This window comes from Ictidomys tridecemlineatus, chromosome 16 (assembly GCF_052094955.1).
Source record: "Ictidomys tridecemlineatus isolate mIctTri1 chromosome 16, mIctTri1.hap1, whole genome shotgun sequence".
NCBI classification, from domain to species: Eukaryota; Metazoa; Chordata; class Mammalia; order Rodentia; family Sciuridae; genus Ictidomys; species Ictidomys tridecemlineatus.
The window spans coordinates 4,566,794-4,590,262 of record NC_135492.1 but is presented as its reverse complement, the minus strand read 5'-3'; the positions used below and the strand labels follow the sequence as shown (position 1 = coordinate 4,590,262).

Below are 23,469 nucleotides of genomic sequence, written 5' to 3'. Positions count from 1 at the left end.
AGAAAAGGATCTGATTTATATCTTAATTAATTTGCTTTGTCTACAATAGATACAGAAATCTGACTTAAAAGATAAAATATCTTTAAGAACCGGGCCAACTTAGCTCAGGGATGAGAGGCTTTCCCACTTATTTTCTGTCTGCTCATACTTTTCATGTTTTGCTGCTAGGGTTTACTCAAGGCTGACCAGTGCCAGGTTCAGTGGCACAGGCCTGTAATCCCAGTGAATTCAGAGGCTGAGGTATAGGGTCCCACTCAAGACCAGCATCAACAATTTAGTGGTATCCTTTAAAAAAAATTAAATGGGGACCTTGGGCATGGTGGCACATATCTATAATCCCAGCAACTACTTGAGGCCATGGCAGGAGGATTACAAATTCAAAGTCAGCCTCAGCAATTTAGTGAGGCTCTGAGCAAAAATTAAAAAGATCTTGGGATGTGGCTCAGTGGTAAAATCCACCAGTATCCCCCTCTCCCTCTCAAAAAAAGTAAAGGAGTCTTAAGTGGATTATCCTTCCATTTTTCTAAAAGTGAGGAGGGAACAGTTAGGCACTGGGTCTGGAGAATCAAGAAATATTTGGAATAATCTTGTTCATTAGGATTTTTCAGTAGTCATATGAATTGGAGTGAGGGTTGGGTAAATTTTTGCAGTTCTTAGCCTGCTTCTCTAACATAAGTACTAAATCAGGAATAGAATTTAAAAGGATGGGGCATTACAAGTATGATAGGATTAAGGGTGAAGGAACCAAGGATACATTTAAAAATGAGAATCTTTATTGGTACTAGTGATTGAATCTAGGGCATCACACGTTAGGCAAGCACTCTACATTGAGTCACACCCTTAGCCCTCTTCCTTTGAATCAAACCCCTCCCTAAAGTTTAGTTGACAATACTGGCTCCTGGCCCACTGAGCACTGTGGAATATATGTTCAAATACTGGAACACACTAGATTGACTCTGAAAAATTTAACTACCTAAGTTTGAGAGATGTGAATGGAATACTTCTAACAAAGTCATCCCTAACTCTGAATATGTGAAAGTAGCAAATATTTTGCAGCTTGTATAGTACTTAGAAGATATGTGACACTGGCACTTGACTTAATCTAAATAGGTTGAATTGCTACTCATATCTCAGGGGAGGTAACATGAAAATGATAGATTATATTATATGATGACCACTAAATAGATTTTCAAAATTTCTAATGTTTGAGATCCTATGGCTTCATTGGCTTAGAAAGCTTTGATTCAAAGAATATCCTTTTGTAAAGTCAGGCCATGGTTTAGTTTGAACATGCAAAATTGGTTCCAATACGATTAATATATAAGGGGAAAACTTTAGCAGAATGTGAATTGTTTACTTGGCAATTTCTCCTGCAAGAAAAACTGAAACGAATGCACACAACTATTTCCTAGTTATGGTGGTAGTAGTGATCTGTACCCAATTATGTCTGCTATTACCTTTCCCTTTAATCTCACATAACCGTCCTCCTACTAGTTACTTCATGACTCAAATCAATCCTTACTACTTCCATAAGCAAAGTTTAGGTTTTCATGGTAGAAAGCCTGTATTTGTAGTATTTATAATTTTTAAACATTCGATGCACATTGTGACTTAGATGGAAGTTGTTCCCTAAAAAGCTCACATGTGAGAGGTGAAATGACTGGGTTTATGAGAGCTTACACATAACTAGTGCATTAATTCGCTGATATGGTTAACTGTGGGCAGGTAGGGTGTGGCTGGAAAGCTGCATTCCTGTCACATGTTCTGACTCAACTGGGCCCAGAGCATTGGAGATGGCCATCTATGGACTGAGACCTCTGAAACTCTTGAGCTCCAAATAAACTTTTTCTCTAAAGTTGTTCTTGTAGTGCCTTCCTCTTATAGTGGTGAAAACTAAAATATTATAGGACTGGGAGTGTAGCTTAACGGAAGAGAGCTTCCTTAGTATGCTTCATGGCCTGGATTTAACCCCTAATATCACCAAAAGTGTAATCCTAGTTTTTTTTTTCTTTTATAATGTGTCATTGTTGAAGTTTTATGAGTGTTATGCCCTAAAGCTTTATTCCTTATAAGTTTTGTGGTTTCCACTGTGAACTTCAGATGGTGCAGTGATTTTTAGGAACTGTTCCTTTTCTTCCCTCTTCTGCAACAGTGTGACAGACCTGAGAGGGAGTCACCATCCTCTGTGATGGCAGAGAAGATCACACAGCTCTTTTTGGGAAAGAAGTCAGTTCTATCTGGCTTGTACTTCTCATTTGTATTTGTTGACATCCCCCCCCCCGCTGTTCACATCATTCATACCTGTCAAATTTAGGGTCAAAGACTAGAGAGATGGGAAACAGCATTTAACTCCTCACTTGTCCTTAGAATCCATCTCCTCTCAATGTATTACAGCTCTGATCCCCATATATAGCACATCCTTGACATCCCTTCATTGGCTACAGGGCTGAGGTATTTTCAAAGACAAAAACCACAAAAGGGCACTCCTCCAATCCTGACTGAATCTGGATGGATCATTTACACTGAGTTTACTTTTGATTTAGATGGTGCTGGGGATTGAACCCAGGGTCTTATGCATAGTAAGCAAGTACTGTACCACTGATCTATATTCCCAGCCTACTGGGCTTATGTATAAGCTGAGTCTGCTTTGAAAACCACCCTATTAACAAAAGGGAACTCAACTTCCTATACAGCTAGTGTGACCTGGATGTAGCCTGCCAACGTTTTTCATTTTTAAGGTGCACACCTGTTATCCCAGTGGCTTGGAAGGTTGAGACAGAAGAATTACAATTTCAAAGCCAGCTTCAGCAAAAGTGAGACTTGGTAAGACTCTGTCTCTAAATAAAATATAAAATAGGGCTGGGGATGTGGCTCAGTAGAGTACCCCTGAGTTCAATCTCTGGTACCAAAACAAAACAAAAAAACCAGGTACCTGGGTGTGGAAGTGCATGCCTGTAATCCCAGCTGCTCTGGAGGGTAAGGCAGGAGGCTCAGAAGTTCAAGTCCAATCATAGCAATTTAGAGAGGCCCTGGGTTTGGTTCTTAGCACTGTATATAAACATGAATAAAATAAAGGACCGACAACATGTACAAAAACTATTAAAGAATTGGAGATGTAGCTCAGTGGTAAAGTACCTCTGGGTTCAACCCCTAGTACCAATAAATAAATACAAAATAGGTTACTGTGGGTATATAAGTACTTTATTAATCAGCTTTCACACTTACCATGTGACTTCAAGGTATAATTTCCTAGGTAAACCTATTAAGGAACCAAGGTTGTAATAATTTTGCAATTAGAAAGCTTCCACGTCTGACTCTTGGTAACATGAGAATGGTATAAGCTTTGTATCTTGGTCAATGTGCTACACCTTAATTTATAATGCACAGTGTATTGAATGTTAACTAAATCACTTTCTCTTTTTTTCTCCCCAAGGATGAAAGTGCTTATCTAATCAGGTCTGCAGAATATTTTTGATAGGTCGGAATCTAGAACAAAACATACTGAATCTATCTATCTCTATATATTCGATATATGCATATAGAGTAAAATAAAGGTATGAGAGCACTTTTCTTCTTAAGTTTACCAGTCTTTCTTATCTCATAATTAAACCCATACCCACAAAATGGAAGTAACATACTGATTTCTTATGTGTTTAAATTCCTACATTAGAAAAGAAACAGATTTAAATACTTGTAAATTCATTAATCAGAAAAAAAATCCATAAAACATTATATACTATAATGGGAAGGTCCTAACTATTCAGCATAAGTTTCACTCTGAACATTTCCTTGATCTTGATATTTCTGTTTTACACATTTAGCCAGGCAAGGTAGCACATGTCTACAAATCCAGTGACTTGGAAGGCTGAGGCAGAAGGACCACAAATTTGAGGCCAGCCTCAAAATAAAAGGGGCAAGGATATACCTGAAATTCCCCAGCCTTCCAAAGTTTACAAATATCTTTTATGATATAAGCACAACAGTGTTCTCTCTCCACCATAGACTTAGCACAATTTAGTTCACTAGCATGAATTTCAGATCATGGCAACTTTCTTCAGACTATAGATAGATAGAATAATCTCATCAAGTTTTCAGCCATTGCCTGGCCAGAAATTCCTTGGCTTCAGATATATAAAAGGGGTTGTAGTATGGTTAAAATGTGGCTTAAGCAATACTGAAAGAGGCAAATGCTTTTGGGGAGAAAAATCATCATAGACAATTGGCTCTTGGCAGACCAGGGGACCAGCAGGTGGTAATATCCAGAAGTATCTTGCCTTTAATTTCATATCAAAAGTTAAATCAGATATAACATACAAAAGCATCAGGCAAAAGAAACTACAATTAGTTGAGACATATTTGAAAAAATGGTTATTAAAAAGTCAAAGCTCATGGGGCTTGGGATGTAGCTCGGGGTTAAAGGCCCTGGGTTCAATCCCCAGCAGCACAAAAATAAATGTGTAAAAATAAGTGAATCAACAGGGATATCTTGTTTTTGTGGTTCTGGGGATTGAACCTACCTAGGGCCTCACACATGCTAGGTAAATTCTCTTCCACTGGGCTACATCTCTTGTTCATCAACAGGGGAATCTTTAAAAAGTCATAGCTCACCAAATCATATTAAGTATTTCCTAGTCCAATTTCCTTTCTTTAGAGAATTTTCTTTCCTGGCCAGTTAGCTATCTCATTAGTCCTTGTGCCAAGTGTTGGGAGTTCACATGAAAGGTATTTGCTCACAATCCTGGCTGAACTTTGGGGTAGACAGTGACAAAATAGTCTACGTGGAGTTAAAAATGGTAGAAAGAAAAAACAAAAAAAAAAAAAAACGCCCACGCAAACAAACAAAAGAAAACAAACAATCAGGAAAATACCCAGAACTTGAGCTATCAGAATCCCTCCCCACCCCACCCCACCCCCTTTTTTTCTACAGGGGATTAAACCCAGGGCCACTCACCCTCCCATCCATATCCGAAAGCCTTTTAATTTTGAGACAGGGTCTTGCTAAGTTGCTGAGACTGGCCTTGAACTAGTTATCCTTCCAAGTCACTATGATTACAAATGTGCACCACTGCACCTGGAACTGTTTTTTTAATAATATTTTGTATAGTTAGGCCTATACACACCTCAAGTTAGACAGCTGATAGTAGTCATTAGCTATTAAAATCAAGATTGTAAATTAATGCTACTTACTGGAGCCACACAGTTTTTTATTATGCATATCCAAACTCTCAACTGCAAGCTCTTTTCAGTCCCAGTAGTATGTATGTCAAAAGAGGATGAAATAAGTAACTCAATTTCTGATAAAGTCTTCTTAATGGAAAATGTAAAACCCCTTTTAACTTTAATGTACAAAGCCATATGTAACACTTGCACTTTAACAAAAGCAAGCTAATGTTTTAAAAAACTACATCATTAAATGTATATATGTATATATTTATATAGCATATTAAGTTTAATATTTAGCTTTGAAACTTCACAAAATTTTTACCAAAATGAGACAATTTTAAATAAATTACACCTTTTGAAAATGTTTAATTATACAGTCAATAGCTTCAACAAAATATTGAAGTGTCTATATTTAGTATATACTTTATATCTTACAAATTTTACAATTATTTGGCAGTAATTTTCTGATTATGACATGCCTGCTGAGCGACTCAGCAATTTCCCAAATGCAGGCAATAGCTGGTGTTTGTGTCCTATTCTCACAGTAACTGTCTCAATGTAGTAAAAAATATCAGTTATCTTATTAAACTGTACAAGGGCACATTTACACTTGATCAACAATATAGCATAGAATTTTTTACCAAACATAAATACATCATTTTAAATCTGACATTTTCACAAACATCATATACACTATGATACAAAAACAGCTCAGAATTGCTGTTTTAAAATTTACCTTGTTTTATGACATTGAACCACAGGAGCTGTGACATATGGTATACTGCTGTGGTGTCAGTAACAAGTAATCACTATGAAGAGAATTTTTTGGCACTGAAGGTTTTGTGAAGCTTAAATCAGTGTGTATATGTGTCATCATTCAAGGGGAGGTAATCCCGGTTCTACAATCTATAATTATCCAACAGGACACACTTAATTTTCTTCCATATCCTCTACTTCATCTTCATGTACCTTCAAAGCTCTCACCATTTGTATGACTGCATGATACAAGATATTTTTGACCTGAAAGAGATATTGACATTTATCATCACTTAAGCTGGAGAGAAACTGACAAATGACAACTACCATGCTAAAAATATTAATAATTTAAATTGGGACTTAGGAAAGCCAAATTCAATAACAAAAATGTCAAAATCTAAAAGTGTTTCTAAGCCAAAAGTTATAATAAGGGCCATTAAAATTCATACAATTAAATATACATTAATATTAACCTTCAGTTAGCTTGTTGTGACAAACCAGAAAATGACTGCCTAAATTATTATGCATATATTTTAATTTCTGAGTATAAAAGGACTGAACATTCATTTCTTACCTGGAGCCTATCATCATAATTGATTTCTTCCTTCAAAAGTCTCAGTTCCAGTGTTAAGTGAAATGACTGTACAAAATGTTCTGGGGACACAAAGTCTTTAGTTACCTGAATACAGCTGTGAAAATTCTGTACCTATTTCCAAAAGAAAACTTGTGTAATGTAAATCTAATGATATAGGAGCAAAGAAAAGCTATAGTCTGAAACCAATAGAGATTTAATTTTAACCAGAGATTTAATTTTTAACTAGATTTAATTTTTCCCAAGTATCAAATGGATTTCAAGGCAGAACACCACACTTTCCATTGAAAATCTTCATTGAAAGTGACTTGGTAAAGGAAATATTTTTAATTGATAAAAAACAAACAACAACAACAAAAAGATCTTCAGAAACCCTTTGCAAAACCTGATAATTGGATCCTAAATTTTGTAAAGATGGACTTTTTAGACTGGTAACTAGAAAGAATCAACAAAGCAATCAAAATCTGAGTATGTTTGATGCTGTTTCTTTGGCTTTTACTGTTAACTTATAGCAGAGCATAAAGAAAAAGAAATGTGGTTCAGTTTGTTAGGAATGAGTAAGAAAACTGATCACAAATGAGTTTCAAATTTGTACTATAATTTTGGTTATTTGGGTCTTTCTTTCAAATTAGCCAATTAAATAGACTCCAATTTCCTGTGACTTTAGTACAACAGTTTTTCAAAACAGTTTTCTCTTTCCTGATTAAAAAGTTTTAATAAGAATCCAGCCAATATAGTGCATTGACAGTTTTATCTGTTCTGTACAGTTTTACTGGCTCTTCATTTGTTCATAGAACAGATAATCTGTTTCACAGAACAGCTTACTATGGGTGAGATGTTCAGTGCTTGTTCCAAGACAAATCAGCCAATGAAAAGTAAGTCAACAGAAGCCCAACTTCTCTGACATCTTTTCTAATAGATGTTTTATATTAGATATTATTAACATCAACTTTCATTATGTGTCTAATTCCATCACAGAGCTTCTAAATGCTCTTTCTTTTTTTACTTACTTGAACATGCTGCAAGGAGGGTTAAGAGTATGTCCTCAAAAAGTTTTAGTATAGGGGCTGGGGATGTGGTTCAAGTGGTAGTGCACTCACCTGGCATGCGTGCGGCCCGGGTTCAATCCTCAGCACCACATACAAACAAAGATGTTGTGTCCGCCAAAAACTAAAATAAATAAATATTAAAAAACTCTCTCTCTCTCTCTTCTCTCTCTCTCTCTCTCTCTCTCTCTCTCTCTCTCTCTCTCTCTCTCTCTCCCTCCCTCCCTCCCTTGCTCTCTTTAAAAAAATTTTTAGTATATACCTTTGGTTTTTGGTACTGGAGATTGAATTCAGTATGCTGTGCATGCTAAGAAAGTGCTCTACCAGTGAGCTACTTCCATGGCCCTTTTTAAAATGTTAATTTTGAGATAGGGTCTGAGTTGCCCAGGTTGGCCTCACACTTGTGATCTTCTTGCCTCTTGAGTACCTGAGTAGCTAGAATTACAGGTGTGTATTACCCACGCATGGTTCAGTATATGCCTTTTGGTAGGTCTAGTTCTAATATGTCATAAAATCACTTATAGTCCCAAAATTTCTAGTAGGTTATACAAGTTCTTTATTTGTATTTTTATTTTGGTCAATCATCATTCTCCTGGTTTCCTTTAGTTATTTATTTATTCAGCCTTTGCTTAAGCTTTTTGAGTCTATTAGACTGTTGTCTAACTTCAATATCTGGAATCCTCAGAGAATATTTCTGTCAATATATCTTTCTCCTTTGAATGAGACACTTTCCTTTTGTGTGTGCATGCCTTGTATTTTTTTTTTAATTGGGTATCTGAACTTTGTAAATTTGTTAACTGTAATAATCAGATTCTCCCCTGCCTCGGAGTTTGTTGTTGTGTATCTCTGAGTACCACAGTAATTGTTTAGTAAGTTGTACCAATTTCTTCTCAAAGGCTGAATTTCTTGTTTGATGTAGTCACTGAAGTCCGTATTCCATTATTTTAGTGGTCATCAGTGCCTAAAAAGATTTCCCTCGATATCAAAAATTAGCTGCCCTTTTCTTCATTAGTCTCTTGGTTACTAAAAGTTTTGGATTAAATTCCAGATTCTAAAAAAAGTTGATTCTGTCCATTTTTGACAGTTTGTGGTTATTTAAAAATGACTTTCAGAATGTCGAGTTTTAGCTGGGTGTTGTGGCATACAGCTGTAATTCATATTTGAGGCCAATGGCAGCAACTCTGAGGTCCTGAGCAACTTAGTGAGAGAGAAACTATCTCAAAATTTAAAAGAATGAAAAGAGTTGTGGATGTGGCTCAGGGGTTAAGTGCCTATGGGTTCCAATTTCTGGTACCCGGCCCCCATAACAAACAAAACCCAAATCCCAGAATGTTGAGTTCTATTAGCACTTACAGGATGCTACTGTGTTTTCACATGATGTATTTTCTTAAAGGACTGAGGGTTAGTTTTAAGAGTTGAGGGTTCAGTTTTAAAGACATCAAACCTTCCCATTCCATTTATTCCCCACCTCTTTGTTGTATTGGGGATTTATAGCTTCCTTTATTACTGAGCTACATCCCCAGCTCTTAACTTTTGAGATGAGGTCTCATTAAGTTTCTCAGTCCTCACCAAGTTGTTGGGGCTGGCCTTAATTGTGATCCTCTTGCCTTAGACTCCCAAGATGCCAGGATTATAGGCATGTTCCTCTACAGATGGCTATTCATCCCTTTTCTCTACCATGTCTTGAGTTTTTTATACTTCACTTCCTAGACACATACTATCTTTCTTATACTTCTCTTAAAGGATTAGTTGTAATTATATATAACTGGTCATATAAATGCAAAAAAAATACATTTTTAAAATATTATAAATTCATTATAAATAGCTTTTAAAACTTCACATACATTTTTCCAAAATGAGACAATTTTTTAAAAATTACACCTTTTGAAAATGTTTAATTATACAGGCAATAGCTTCAACAAAATATTTAAGTGTCTGTATTTAGTATCTACTTTATATCTTACAACTTAAACAATTATTTGGCAGTAATTTTCTGATTACGACATGACTGCTGCACAATTCAGCAATTTAAGCAATTTAGGAAAAATTTATCATTAAAGATGTAAAATCCACATGGTTTGAGATCACAAATTTATTACTCATTTTTTGTAACATAATTTCATCCTCTATAAAATGGGAAAAATTTTACTTTTTACCTTGTAAGTTCGTCAGAAAATAAAAGAGAAATGCATGGGAAAAAAGATGTAATTATCCATCTATCTATCTGTCTGTCTATCTATCTATCTATTTAGTTTGCCATTGACTGTGTTAGAACACTGGCTGTACCACTCCCAGCTTGAATTTTAATTGTTGCAGTTTAAATAAAGGTTACTCAGAAGCTTTGGCTGTGACAAAGTAAACATTGGAGGTCAAGGTCTAGCTGTTCTTTCTAGGGATGTAAAAGAAGAGTTTCACACACTGAGTTGTTGACCAATAAAAGAATTGGGCTGGGTTTTGGTACTGGGAGTTGATCCCAGGGGCACTTTATCCCTGGCTACAGTTTTTTTTTTTTTTTTTTGAATTTTGAGATATGGTCTCTTTAAGTAGCTTAAGGCCTTTCTAATTTGCTGAGACTTGCTTGAGACTTGAAATTGCCTCAGCTTCCTGAGTCCCTGGGATTACAGGCATGTGCCATCATACGTAGCCCAACAAAATATTTTTAAGTTTGCCATTTTACAGTGGTTCATACAATAACAGTGCTGTGGCTAAAAGACACACACCAGAAGATCTTAGAAGATGGAAAAATATACCCTGTTCATGGATAGGCAGAACTAACATCATCAAAATGGCAATATTACCAAAAGTTCTCTATAGGTTTAATGCAATGCCAATCAAAATCCCAATGGCATTTATTGTAGAAATAAATAAAGAAATCATGAAATTCATATGGAAAAATAAAAGACCCAGAATAGCAAAAGCAATTCTAAGCAGGAAGTGTGAATCAGGTGGTATAGTGATACCAGATTTTAAACTATATTACAGAGCAATAGTAACAAAAACAGCATGGTACTGGTACCAAAACAGGCGGGTGGACCAATGGTACAGAATAGAGGACACAGAGACTAATCCACAAAGTTACAACTATCTTATATTCGATAAAGGGGCTAAAAGCATGCAATGGAGGAAAGATAGCATCTTCAACAAATGGTGCTGGGAAAATTGGAAATCCATATGCAACAAAAAGAATCTGAAATCCCCTCCTCTCGCCATGCACAAAAGTTAACTCAAAATGGATCAAGGAGCTTGATATCAAATCAGAGACTCTGCATCTGATAGAAGCAAAAGTTGGCTCCGATCTGCATATTGTGGGGTCGGGTTCCAAATTCCTTAATAGGACATCCATAGCATAAGAGTTAATAACAAGAATCAACAAATGGGACTTACTTAAACTAAAAAGTTTTTTCCTCAGCAAGAGAAAAAATAAGAGAGGTAAATAGGGACCCTACATCATGGAAACAAATTTTTACGTCTCACACTTCAGATAGAGACCTAATATCCAGAGTATACAAAGAACTCAAAAAAAAATAGACAATAAGATAACAAATAACCCAATCAACAAATGGGCCAAGGACCTGAACAGACACTTCTCAGAGGAGGACATACAATCAATCAACAAGTACATGAAAAAATGCTCACCATCTTTAGCAGTCAGAGAAATGCAAATCAAAACCACCCTAAGATATCATCTCACTCCAGTAAGATTGTCAGCCATTCTGAAGTCAAACAACAACAAGTGCTGGTGAGGATGTGTGGAAAAGGGTACTCTTGTACATTGCTGGTGAGTCTGCAAATTGGTGCGGCCAATTTGGAAAGCAGTATGGAGATTCCTGGGAAAGCTAGGAATGGAACCACCATTTTACCCAGCTATTGCCCTTCTCGGACTATTCCCTGAAGACCTTAAAAGAGTGTACTACAGGGATACTGCCACATCGATGTTCATAGCAGCATAATTCATAATAGCTAGACTGTGGAACCAACCCAGATGCCCTTCAATAGATGAATGGTTAAAAAAATTGTGGCATTTATACACCATGGAGTATTACGCAGTACTAAAGAATGACAAAATCATGGAATTTGCAGGGAAATGGATGGCACTAGAGCAGATTATGCTAAGTGAAGCTAGCCAATCCATAAAAAACAAATATTTTATTGGGTGTGATTAATAGAAGTTCAGAGACTAGAAAAAACAGTCTTAAAATAGCAGAATTTACCTAACCTGCATTAAGAGAAAGAGAAAAAAAAAGTCTTAGTGACTTGTAGGAATAATAAACCAATGGATGTTTCACAAGTATATGAGAGAGATTAGGGCAGAAAAATATTTGAAAAATAATGGCTCAACTTTTTTTAACATTTGAATGCTCCAAACAGAATAAAGAATCTCAATGAACCTTGAGCAGAAGACACACATACACACACAAATGACACCACTCCAGAATTAAGTTATTCAAAACCAGAAAAGTGACCAACTTGAAAAATATATCATCCATACAGAAAAAGACATTATACAGATATAGAGGGGGAAAGATAAGCATTTTTATAGCCCTCTCAGAAATTATATAAGTCTAAAGACACTATAGCAACTTTCAAATGTGGAAAGAGGAAATAAAGACTGTCTGCCTTGAATTTTCAATCCAGTGAAATTATCCTTTAAAAAGGATAAATTATCCTTTAAAAAGAATAAATAAAAGAATACTTTTTATCTGTGTAAACAACAGTTGATATAATTATGCAGAATCTGATCTGCACTGTGTAAACTGTTGACAAAAAGTTCTTCAGGCAAAAGGAGAATGTTGTCACTTGTAAATATGTATCTACACAAAGAAATGAAGAGAGCTAGAAAAAGAAGGTAAATAACATACAGTGGCTATGTAAAAAAGACTGTCCCCTAATTTTTAAGGTCTTTAATGGAAAATTGACTATTAGGTTCAAAATTTAGTGTGTGCTTTACAACATGTAAAACTGAAAATTACAATAAGAACGCCACAAAGGACAGGAAGAGAAAATAGAAACAATACTATAAGACTTTCAAAGTGTATGTGGAGTGTTGTGCTATTCCTTAAAGTTTGACTGTAATAAGGAAAAGGTGCATATCTTAAGCTGTGGAGCAGTGCTAGCAAATGGAAAAATGTGAGAACCTATGTATTCTGAGATTTTTCTAATAGCTACACATTAATAATCTAAAAAGAAACAGATATAATTTTACTTTTTTATTTAACATGCTACATTCAAAATATTATCATTTATATATTTTTCAAGTTGGTCACTTTTCTGGTTTTGAATAACTTAATTCTGGAGTGGTGTCATTTGTGTGTGTATGTGTGTCTTCTGCTCAAGGTTCATTGAGATTTTTTATTCTGTTTGGAGCATTCAAATGTTAAAAAAATGTTGAGCCATTATTTTTCAAATATTTTTCTGCCCTAATCTCTCTCATCTACTTGTGAAACATTCATTAGTTTATTATTCCTACAAATCACTAAGACATTTTTTTTCTCTTTCTCTTAATGCAGGTTAGGTAAATTCTGCTATTTTAAGACTGTTTTTTCTAGTCTCTGAACTTCTATTAATCACACCCAATAAAATATTTAAGTATTTTACTTGATATCTCTACCGTTTTTGTCCAAATCTATAACTTCCACTGTTCACTGATTATATTCACGTTGACATTTTTGAACATGTGAGCATAACTACATCACCTGTTTTAATTCCTGTCTGACAGTTCTGTCTTGTCTTTCATTTCTGAATCTGTTTCCATTGTGATATATTTGTTCCTGGTTATGAGTCATATTTCCCTTCCCTATCTGTAATGTTTTATCAGAAGCTGGATGTTAATTATACATTGCTGATTGCTGGGTTTTTAGTATTTTAAAAAAATTATTGTTGGACAATGTTCTCACCAGTAGTTATTTGTTCAGTTTACTTCTCTTGAGGTTTGTTTTTTAAGAGTGTTTAAGGGGCTTGAGTCCAGGGCTACCTTGGCCTCACTTCCAAGGCATGGCATCTCTGGGGTCTTTCCTATCCATCTTTTAGTATTCAAGGTGCTTTTCCCATGTTTCCACCCTGGCTGATAGGAACCATGATTTCCAGCCTACTGGGATCTCTAGAAATTGTCTTCTTTCTGGAAACTCTTTTCCTGGAAGCTAATCTTGCCTAGGCTCATGGACATGTATCCTGCAATTCAGATTCCACTGTTATTAATTTACGAAGATCTCTATAATATATCTGTAAGTCTTATTCTGTGTTATCTCCTTCCTCTTGGAATTCCATACCCAAACTCAAGTTTCCTTGAACTTTGTTTTTCTTTCCTTAACTTGGCAATTTCCTGTTTTTTTTCTCTATATTTTTGGTGTGTGTGTGTGGGGGGGGAGATCCTCCCTGTGCAATGGTCCAGAAATTGTCTACAGGAAGAAGGCCTGAATGTGGTAAAGGTTTTCTTCGTTTATTTCTTTTCTATCAGGGACCATGGCTTGGAGCTTTCTATTATTAAATGCCTCAAAACTTTTCTAAATGTAGTGTATTTTTCTAATTGTCAAAAATAATAGCAAAATCCTGGACTCAGTTAGTTACTCCTATGACCAGAAACACAAGAAATCTCATAAGTTTGGAGCAATTTCTCATAAAATCAACTTTCACTTACACTATCAATCAGTCATAACTAGTGATGTGGTCACTTTTGGGGGGGAGTACTGGGGATTAAACCCAGGGGTGCTTAACCATTAAGCCACATCCCCAGCCCTTTTTAGGGCCTCACTAAATTGTGGAGACTGACCTCAAACTTGCAATCCTCCTGCCTCAGCCTCCTTAATACCTGGGATTATAGGTGCGCGACCAAGCCGGAGGTGACATGGTCACTTCTAACTGTAAACACTACAGTTAACATTGTGTTACTGTTTAACTGGATACATTTTACATAAATACAACAATAAAAACCACCATTTTGTTACATGGTGAAAGGGAATTGGCAAAGAGTAGTTCTGCTACAATTTTTTCTTGTTTTTTTAATCAATGATAATACAACTTTAAATATTTTACAATATGGTTGTATCATTTGTTTGACTATTTGTCCTTTGCTAATGGATGTTTAACTTTTCTACAAGTTTATTTTATTTTATGAGGTGCTGAGGATCGAAATCAGCACCCTGTACATGCCAGGTGAGCGTGCTACCTACCACTTGAGCCACATCCCCAGCCCCAGGTTTTTTTTGTTTTTTAGTGCAACTTCTAACCTTACAGGTATGCATGTAACCATTACATACTGAAGTAATATTAAAACAATAGCCACCAGCATGACATGGAACCTAACCAAACATTTTGCTAGCTTACCTAGAATACATGCCAGCTATAAACAAATAGTATGGTCAGTCATATTCAGTTTAAGCATGTCCTTTTATATGTTTGTGTCTTTATGTCTAAGGGACATTGTCAGGATTGGAAAATGGTATAAAGGTAGATGTACTTTAAATTTCAATTAATATTGTCAGATGGCTTTCCAAAAAGGTTAGAATAATTAATACTTAATTATTTCTATGATTTTTGCAAAATAGTGATTTTTTTTCTATTATTCTGTCTACATTTGCTGGAAGAATTTACCTTTCTTTATACCTAATTTTCACTGATATGAATTTAAGATATTTTATTTAGTGAATTATAATCTACTACTACCATCATATATTTGGATGCTCAAATTCAGATTTTGGCCAGTAGGAGCCCTTTTGAATTGGTGCCTGTGTCCTTTTAGTAGGAAATATTTAGAAAACAAGATCTGAGCTCTGTTTACTTATTTAATAGTTTAATTGAGCACTAATCTTAGTGGGTATTAAAACTAGTTGTTGGAAGTCTGAAAAGGAACAGCAAAGAAACTTATTTCTCAATTATCTTAGCACAAGTTATCTTGCCAAAGGTCATCATTTCTAGATCATCATTTCTCAGGATAGAGAGAATTGAAAAACTGTTGCAATTTTCTATTTTAATGTTTCAATTTCATATATATAATTTGAAATTATATGTGTATATATATCATATATAAAAATTATGAGTTCATACTGATACTTTTAATCCCAATCTGATGCTGCAGGGTTCTTTTTTGACTTCCCCAATCCATATTTGTATCTTCTCCTAGTGGGAACCCCTCTTTCTATCAATATCAAATATTTCTCATTTGCTCAGCCCTACAATACTCACAAAATTGTTTTCCCTTTGTACAGTTTTTGTTTAAAAGGATTCTGCTTTGATTATAAAAAAAAATTGTCTCCACTAGTCTTCAAAAATTTTATCTTTATTGTATTTCTTAGATGTTGTCTCCTACATACGTATATATTTTTTCTTTTATAATTTCTTTCTTTTTTTATTTTCTTCTGGGATGATCTATATTTTTAAAAATATCTAACACATTCTGCCCTATAGATTTCACTACTTATCTTTTTTTCATAATGACATTTTTATCTGGTTATTTAAAAAATCATATTGCTAATTATCCAAAGGTCTTTACTGTACTTTAATTGTAAAGTTGTTTCTTTTCTGTTAATTTTTTCTATTAAGATATTTTAAGGGCTGGGGATGTGGCTCAAGTGGTAGCGCGCTCGCCTGGCATGCGTTCGGCCCGGGTTCGATCCTCAGCACCACATACAGACAAAGATGCTGTGTCCACCAAATACTGAAAAATAAATATTAAAAAAAGTTCTCTCTCTCCCTCTAAAACAAAAAAAAGATATTTTAATTCTCAGATGTCCTGTTATATGCAATATTCCCCAAGATGTTTGACTAGTCTAACTGGTAATATGTATTGGGAAAGGGTAGATGTCCAGATCCTCAGCACCAGTGAACTTTATTTAATAGAGGTGGGAGTTAAATCCTACAGCAGGTAACCTCAGACATCTCACATCTGGTCATCCACTCCTTAAAAAAATCTCACCACCTAGCCATTCCTGAACTTTACTTTTGAATTCTCAAATAGAGAAACAACGTTGGGAGGGGTCAATTCCTTGATTTGTCAGTCCTAGGGACTTAAGGGGAAGGGAAGAGGAGCAGCTACCTGAGCTTTCTTTCCTAGTCTGTTGGCCCCAAAATGTGTTGTCCTGCCCAGACTTTATCCCTTGAACATACAGGCTCTTGTGTCCAATTTCTGTAGGGAGATGGCAAGCAGTCATGAACCCAAGGGAAAGTAGGAGAGGCCTGGTTAGAACACATCTCCTGAAAGCCTCCACAGCCACACCATCCTCCGTCGTATTACACATGCCACACTCCCCCTCCCTCTTCCTGTCTTGTTCCTGACACAGGACTTGTACTCAGCTTTCCCAGGTTCACTGTGATGCAGGCGGAGGGTTTGTTGTGGATAGCCTTTATTATGCTGAGTTATAATCTTTCTATACCTAATTTGATCAGGGCTTTTATCATGAAGAGATATTGAATCTTATTTTTTGCATCTACTGGGATAACATGGCTTTTATTCTTTCTTTTGTTGACATGATAGATTGCTTATTGACTTGCACATGTACACCATCTTTGCACCCTTGGGATAAAACCTCCTTGATCAGGGGAAATAATCTTTTTGATGTGCTGTTAAATCTTGTTTGCTAGTACTCTGTTGAGGTTGTCTGAACCTTGTTCATCAGGGATATTGGTCTATACAACTTTCTTTCTTCTTGTTGTGTCCTTATTTGTTGTTGAAAACAGGATGATGCTGGCCTCCTAGAGTTTGGAAATGTTTCCTCCCTTCCAATCATATGGAAAAATCTGAGAATTGGTTATAGTTCTTTTTTAAAAGTTTGTCAAAATTCAATCATAAAGCCATCAGTCCTGAGGTTTCTTTGTTGGGAGACTTCAGTACTGATTCAATCTCATTATTTGTTATTAGCCTATTCAGGTTTTTTATGTCCTCATTTTTTTTTTAATTTTGGGAGGTGCAGTAGACTTTATTGGTGGTGAAAGTAGGGCTCCTTAAACCTCCCTCCTTTTTCAGGGTGTCTGGGATGGAAATTGGGAAGAGGGGAGATTCTTGCTGAGGGACTGAGTTAGGAACAAGGGACTCCCCACAGCCGAGGGCCTATTTCTTTCTCTGTGTTCTTGCTGGGGCAGGTGGTCCAGGGGCTCTTACTCCTTGGAGGCCATGTGGACCATCAGATCCACCACCCTGTTGCTGTAGACAAATTCATGGTCATACCAGGAAATAAGCTTGACAAAGTGATCACTGAGGGCCATGCCAGCCTCAGCACTGAAGGTGGCAGAGTGGATATCACTGTTAAAGTCATAGGAGACAACTCGGTCCTTGAGGGGCCCTCTAATGCCTGCTTTACCACCTTCCTGATGTCATCAAATCTTGCAGCTTTCTTCAGGCAACAGGTCAGATCCACAACTGACACACTGGGGTAGGCACACAAAAATCCATGCCAGTAAGCTTCCCATTTAGTTAAGGGATGACCTTGCCTACAGCCTTAGCAGCACCAGTGGATGCAGAGAGGATATTCTGGGAAGCTCCAACATCATCATGCCAGAGTTTCCCAGAGGGGCCATCTACAGTCTTCTGATTAGTAGTGGTGACAAGTACTGTGGTCTTGAGTCCTTCCACAATGCTGGAGTTGTCATGGATGACCTTGGCCAGGGGATTAAGCAGTTGGTGGGTGCTACAGGAGGCATTGCTGATGATCTTGGGGGAGTTGTCATACATCTCACGATTCACGGTCATCACAAACATGGGGGCATCAGCAGAAGAGGCAGAGATGACCCTTTCAGCACCACCCTTGAAATTAATCCCAGCTTTCCCCATGCTGGTGAAGACATCAGTGGACTCCCCAATAGGTTCAGCACCAGCATCACCCCATCTGATGTTAGCAGGATCTTCCTTCTGGAAATGGACTTTCCATTGATAACAAGCTTCCTGTATTCAGCCTTGACTGTGCCATTGAATTTACCACGGGTGGAAACACACTGGAACACACAGACCATGTAGTTGAGGTCAATGAAGGGGTCATTGATAGCAACAATATCCACTTCGCCAGACTTGAAAGCAGCCCTGGTGACCAGGCACCCAATGTGGCCAAATACATTTACTCTGACCCTCACCATCATGTCTTAGGGACGGCATGGCTGGCACCGCAAGAGACAAGAGGATGTGCACAAGAGGAGAAGATGTGGCTGTCTGTGAACCAGAAGTGGAGTTCTCAGATTTATTTTGATAGGTTATGTGTGTCTAGAAATTTGTCCATTTCTTCTAGATTAGATTTATAAATGTTAGCATATCGTATTTATTTTTATCAGAATCTCATAATGATCCTTTGTATTTCTGTGCTAATGTCTTCTTTTGCTTAATGTCTAATTTTATTTGGGTCTTATTTTTTTCTTAGTTAGTTCAGCTAAAGGTTTGTTGCTTTTGTTCACCTTCTTAAAATATGACCTCTTCATTTTATTGATCTTTTGTATTGCCCTTTTAATCTCTTTTGCATTTATTTCTGCTCTGATCTTTCATTCCTTCTAATTTGGAGGTTGGTTTGTTCTTGCTTTTCTAGATCATTGAGATGCATTTTAAGGTTAGTTGAAATTTTTAAAAAACTTTTTTAATGTAGGCACTATTGCTATCAAGTTTCCTCTGGATACTGGTTTTGTTGTATACCGTCAGTTTTGGCATGTTGTTTTCATTTTGTTTCCAGAAATTTTAATATTTCTCTTCCTTTATCCTTGACAAACCACTATTGATTCAAGTGTATGTTGTTCAGTGTTCATGTCTAAATTAATTTTGTTGCTGACTCTAGTTTTTTCCCCATGGTAATCAGAAAGGATACAGAATATAATTTCATTTAAAATTTTTATTTAGAATTATTTTGGGGCTTAATATATTGTGTATTCTAGAGAAAACTCCATGAATTGATGAAAAGAATGTGTACTTTGCAGCTGTTGAATGGAATGTTCTGACATATAGTTGAACTCTGATGTTTGTTCATTTTTTGGTGGAGGGGCTGGATGAATTGTCCACTGACGAAAGTGGGGTATTGAAATTCCCCTCTGTTATGGTATTAGTCTCTCTCCCTTTAGGTCTAATAGTGGCTATTTTATAAAACTGGTTGCTCTGATGTTAGGTATACATAAATTTATCACATTTCTTATTGAATCCTTGATTATTATTAGTGACTTTGTCTTTACAGTTTTTATCTTAAAGTCTATTTCATCACATGTAAATGTAGCTACTGCTTCTACTAGCTTTAAGTTTCCCTTTGCTTGGAATATCATTTTTCATTCTTTCATTTTATGTTTTTAGTTGTGAATTCTTTTTAGGAAGCATGTTATTGGATCTTGCTTTTTGATTTATTCAGTCCAGCTATCTTTTAATTTTTTCCATTCAAGGTCATTGATAGGTAAAGGCTTATTCCTGTTAGTTGTTTTGAATATTATTTGCTCTTTACTTTCTCTCATTTATCTTTGTGATTTGATGGCTTACTTTACTGATAAAAATGTTTTTCATTTGTGTATTTACTCTTCTAGTAAAATTTACTTTTATGACAGTAATTTTCTTTGACTTCTGGGCACAAGACTCCCTTAAGTATCTTTTGTACAGCTGGTCTTAATTATCTCAGTTCTGAGAAAGTCTTATTTCTTTGATTCTGAAGGATAGCATTGCTGGATGATCCTGGTTGGTAGTTCCCCCAAACCCCCACCTCCCAAGACTTAGTATGTCAGGTAACTACATTTATGGCGTAGCCTTCTTAGTAAACAGACTCCACCTGAAAATGTGTCTTGGGTGTTGGTTTGACAAGGCTGGCTTTGATTCTAGCTGGGAACCATGCTCAATGTTGACTTGTCCTTGTGGATGCAACCAACATAGTTGGACTGATGAGGTGACCATACACTGATAACAAGGTAGCAGAGTAAGGTAGGGCTTGCCAAGTCCTGGACTGGGATCCTAAATGCTGTAGAAATTCAGGAAAGAAAGGATAAAAGTGGAGGAGTGGGGTTGGATGAGATGGAATGGGGGGGTGTACAGTTGCAGAGAAAGTAGGCCCTGAATTCCAGGCTTCTAAAAAAGGGAACTTGAATCAGTCTCAAGAGTCAGTAAGTTCTTCATTACTCAGGTTTGAACCAGTCACTCCCTGAGAGCAGTACATGTCAATCTATTCCTACCTGGAATGCAGGAATGCCAGAAGCTTATCCAGCAGGTGAAGTTTCCCACTAGCCTCAATCAGGTGGTCTCCAACTTCAAAAGGCTCTGGTTCCACACCTGAAAGCAGAGAGCCCAATCCTAATCATGTGCCCTGAGTCAGGGCAAAATTCTTGAGTAGAAAACCAAATAGGTAGGCAACAGAGAGAGCCCAAGCTCTTTCTAATGCAGTAGGCCCTCCAGTCTCACCTATTCAAGGCATTTTCTAATTATTTGCTTAATATCAACTGCAGAGCCTGGCACATCCAAAAAGTCTAATAAATATTTATCTAAGAAACAAACTCACTCTTTACGAAACTGAGGGAAAGGAAGATGCCAGATATCAAGAAGATCCACAAAGAAAATTCTAAGGCTCTCACTCTAGATAAGAAATCAAGAAATAGGCTTAGGTGTGTATAAAAGTGATCCTCAAGGTACAGGCAGCAGTCAGAATATTCTGGAAGATGTCCTTCAAAATCTATGTTCCTAATGCCCCTTCTCCCTTAAAAAAAGTTCTAATGTGCACTTGATTAAAGTTCTGTTAAACTTTTAAACAGCTCCTAATGGTACTTGGCATAGACTCCTTAAAACAAGTACAGCAGACCTTTTGCAATCTTTCTACACTAGGGAATCCCAGGACCAGAGAATCGCCCATCAGAGTGCATCCAAAAACCCCAATGGGAATGAAAATGAAATACTACACATAAATTTGTGGCAACAAGAGCAGTACTTAGAGGGACATGTACAGAAGTCACTAGGATGAAAGAAGAGAGCAAAGGACACAGAACAGGAGCATGCAGGCAGGAAGAAAGGCAGGAAAAACTGCTACCCCAGAAGCTGAGTGAAGAGCGTCCCAAGGAGAAAGCCATCTGCTGTGTCAAGGGATCTGAGAAGTTAATAAAGTGTGAAATGACAATGCCTGGGCATCACAGAGAACACAGGGAACTGGGCGTAGTGACCAAGGGGCTCAAGGCAAAAGGAAATCCAATCCTGAAGAAGGGTTAGATGAATCCCCATTATAACCATTCTGTAAAGCTGCCAGTTTTCCTCTCCACAACTGTTACTATCATGAAAGAAAGAAAAGCTACCTGCCCTCCAAAAAAGCTTAGAAACATTTCTAGATTTTAGAAAAGTAGAGTCAAGGCAAATGCAATAGATCCTGCATTAAGAGAGAAAAAGGAAATCAGCTTAAGGGATATTACGGGACATGTGAAGAAATCTTCAGTATGATTAACACTAGATATCATCAATATAGAGAAAATGAGAAGGAGCAGAGTAGACACATAAATGCAGCAGTTCTGTTGAAGAGTCCAGCTATGATTTTGATTACAGAACTACTAATGAAAAATAATGGGGGGAAACAGGACATTGGCTCACCATCAAACAAATACGGGTGATCCACGCACTTTCAAAGCTGGGATAAGATATTCTGAAGTTTAACTTTCCTTGCCATCTCATTTTCAAATACATCTGAAATTTTAAAGATAGATATGAAAAGGGACTAACAAATCAAAACACAAACAAAACACAAACATAACCTTACTCATTTCATAGTATTTCCCTCAAATTTATACTAACCTCCCAAATGGCAATGAATTTCACTAAGAATTAAAATCATATCCATATGGGATTTTCTTACTCCTCACTTTTTTTGAGAAGGAAATCTACAAGGTAAACTTAGCAGTGCTTTGTTAAAACAATTGTAAACTTCTAAAATTTCTTCTATAACTGCCATTGTGGTTTTAAGAGGGGAGAAAAAAACAAATAGAGGATAAAAATCATGAGTAGACACTTAAAAGTGTTTGCTATATTGCAGGCATAAGAAAAAGCACGCAAGAGTAAAAAGGGAAATTCCATCATGCAACAACCAAGTCTGAGCTACACTTAACACTGCTATTGTTCCATGTCAGGTGATTGGCGTATCATTCAGAATACAAAATTCTACCTTATATTCTTGCTACACAAAGTGAGTGTAATCATAAAATATTTCTCTGCATAAAAAATCACATCCCCATTTAGTTTCTTAATGGACCAACTGCCCTCTGAATACCTAGGTCTTTTATCAAAATAGCCTTGTAGTATTTTTTCTGCAATGCTGACATGCCATGGTATATCACTACTTCTGTCTTCTTGGGAAGTTCTTTAGCTACCGATGCTTTCACTCTCCTCAGCAGAAATGGCTGCAAGAGGTTGTGAAGTTCACTTGCTGTGGAAGGAAAAACATAAAAGAGTGTGGTACAAAAACACAGCAGAGGCGCCGAACTACTAGAGAACATGGAGCAACTCACTTTCCTCATTTTCATGCTAATTCTGTGTTCTAGGTCAGTACAGTAACTTTTCACAGTTACAGATGCTCCTGGACTTACAAAGGGATTACATTCCTATAAACCCATAACAAACTGAAAATATCTTATACGTAAAAAAGTGCCTTGAACAGACCTAACACACCAAACCCCACAGCTCAGCCCACCCTACCTCAAATGTGCTCAGCACTTACATTAGTCCACTCAGCAAAATAATCTAACCTGAAGCCTCTTCTATGAAAAACTGTGAATACTTTATGTAATGTGCTGAATGCCTGTGACTAAACGACTGACAACACAGAGCACTGTGTGGTATCAGTTACTTACCCTCAGGGTCGCCTGAGTCACTGGGGAGTCCTGCCTCGCTGCTGCCACCCCGCCTCACAGGACAGTACCTTACAACCTATCCCAAGCCTGGGAAAAGACTGAAACTCATGCCCTCTTATGGCTGAAGAGCATCCCATCCTGTATTGACACCTCATTTCCTTT

At 36.7% G+C, this 23,469-nt stretch overlaps 1 protein-coding gene, 1 long non-coding RNA gene and 1 pseudogene across 2 annotated transcripts in view; 1 reads left to right on the top strand and 2 right to left on the bottom strand.

Moving 5' to 3' along the window:
• The window catches only part of LOC144371422 (uncharacterized), a 308,519-nt gene that overhangs the window by 201,685 nt on the left and 83,365 nt on the right, over positions 1-23,469 (top strand). The window lies entirely within an intron of this gene.
• LOC144371457 (uncharacterized) lies at positions 5,510-22,149 on the bottom strand. Its single transcript, XR_013431452.1, has 4 exons — positions 22,055-22,149; positions 20,662-20,758; positions 7,612-7,681; positions 5,510-6,183 (listed from the first exon to the last, which is right to left on the bottom strand). It is a non-coding gene; the product is annotated as an uncharacterized LOC144371457 (long non-coding RNA).
• LOC144371456 (glyceraldehyde-3-phosphate dehydrogenase pseudogene) lies at positions 16,891-18,615 on the bottom strand (annotated as a pseudogene).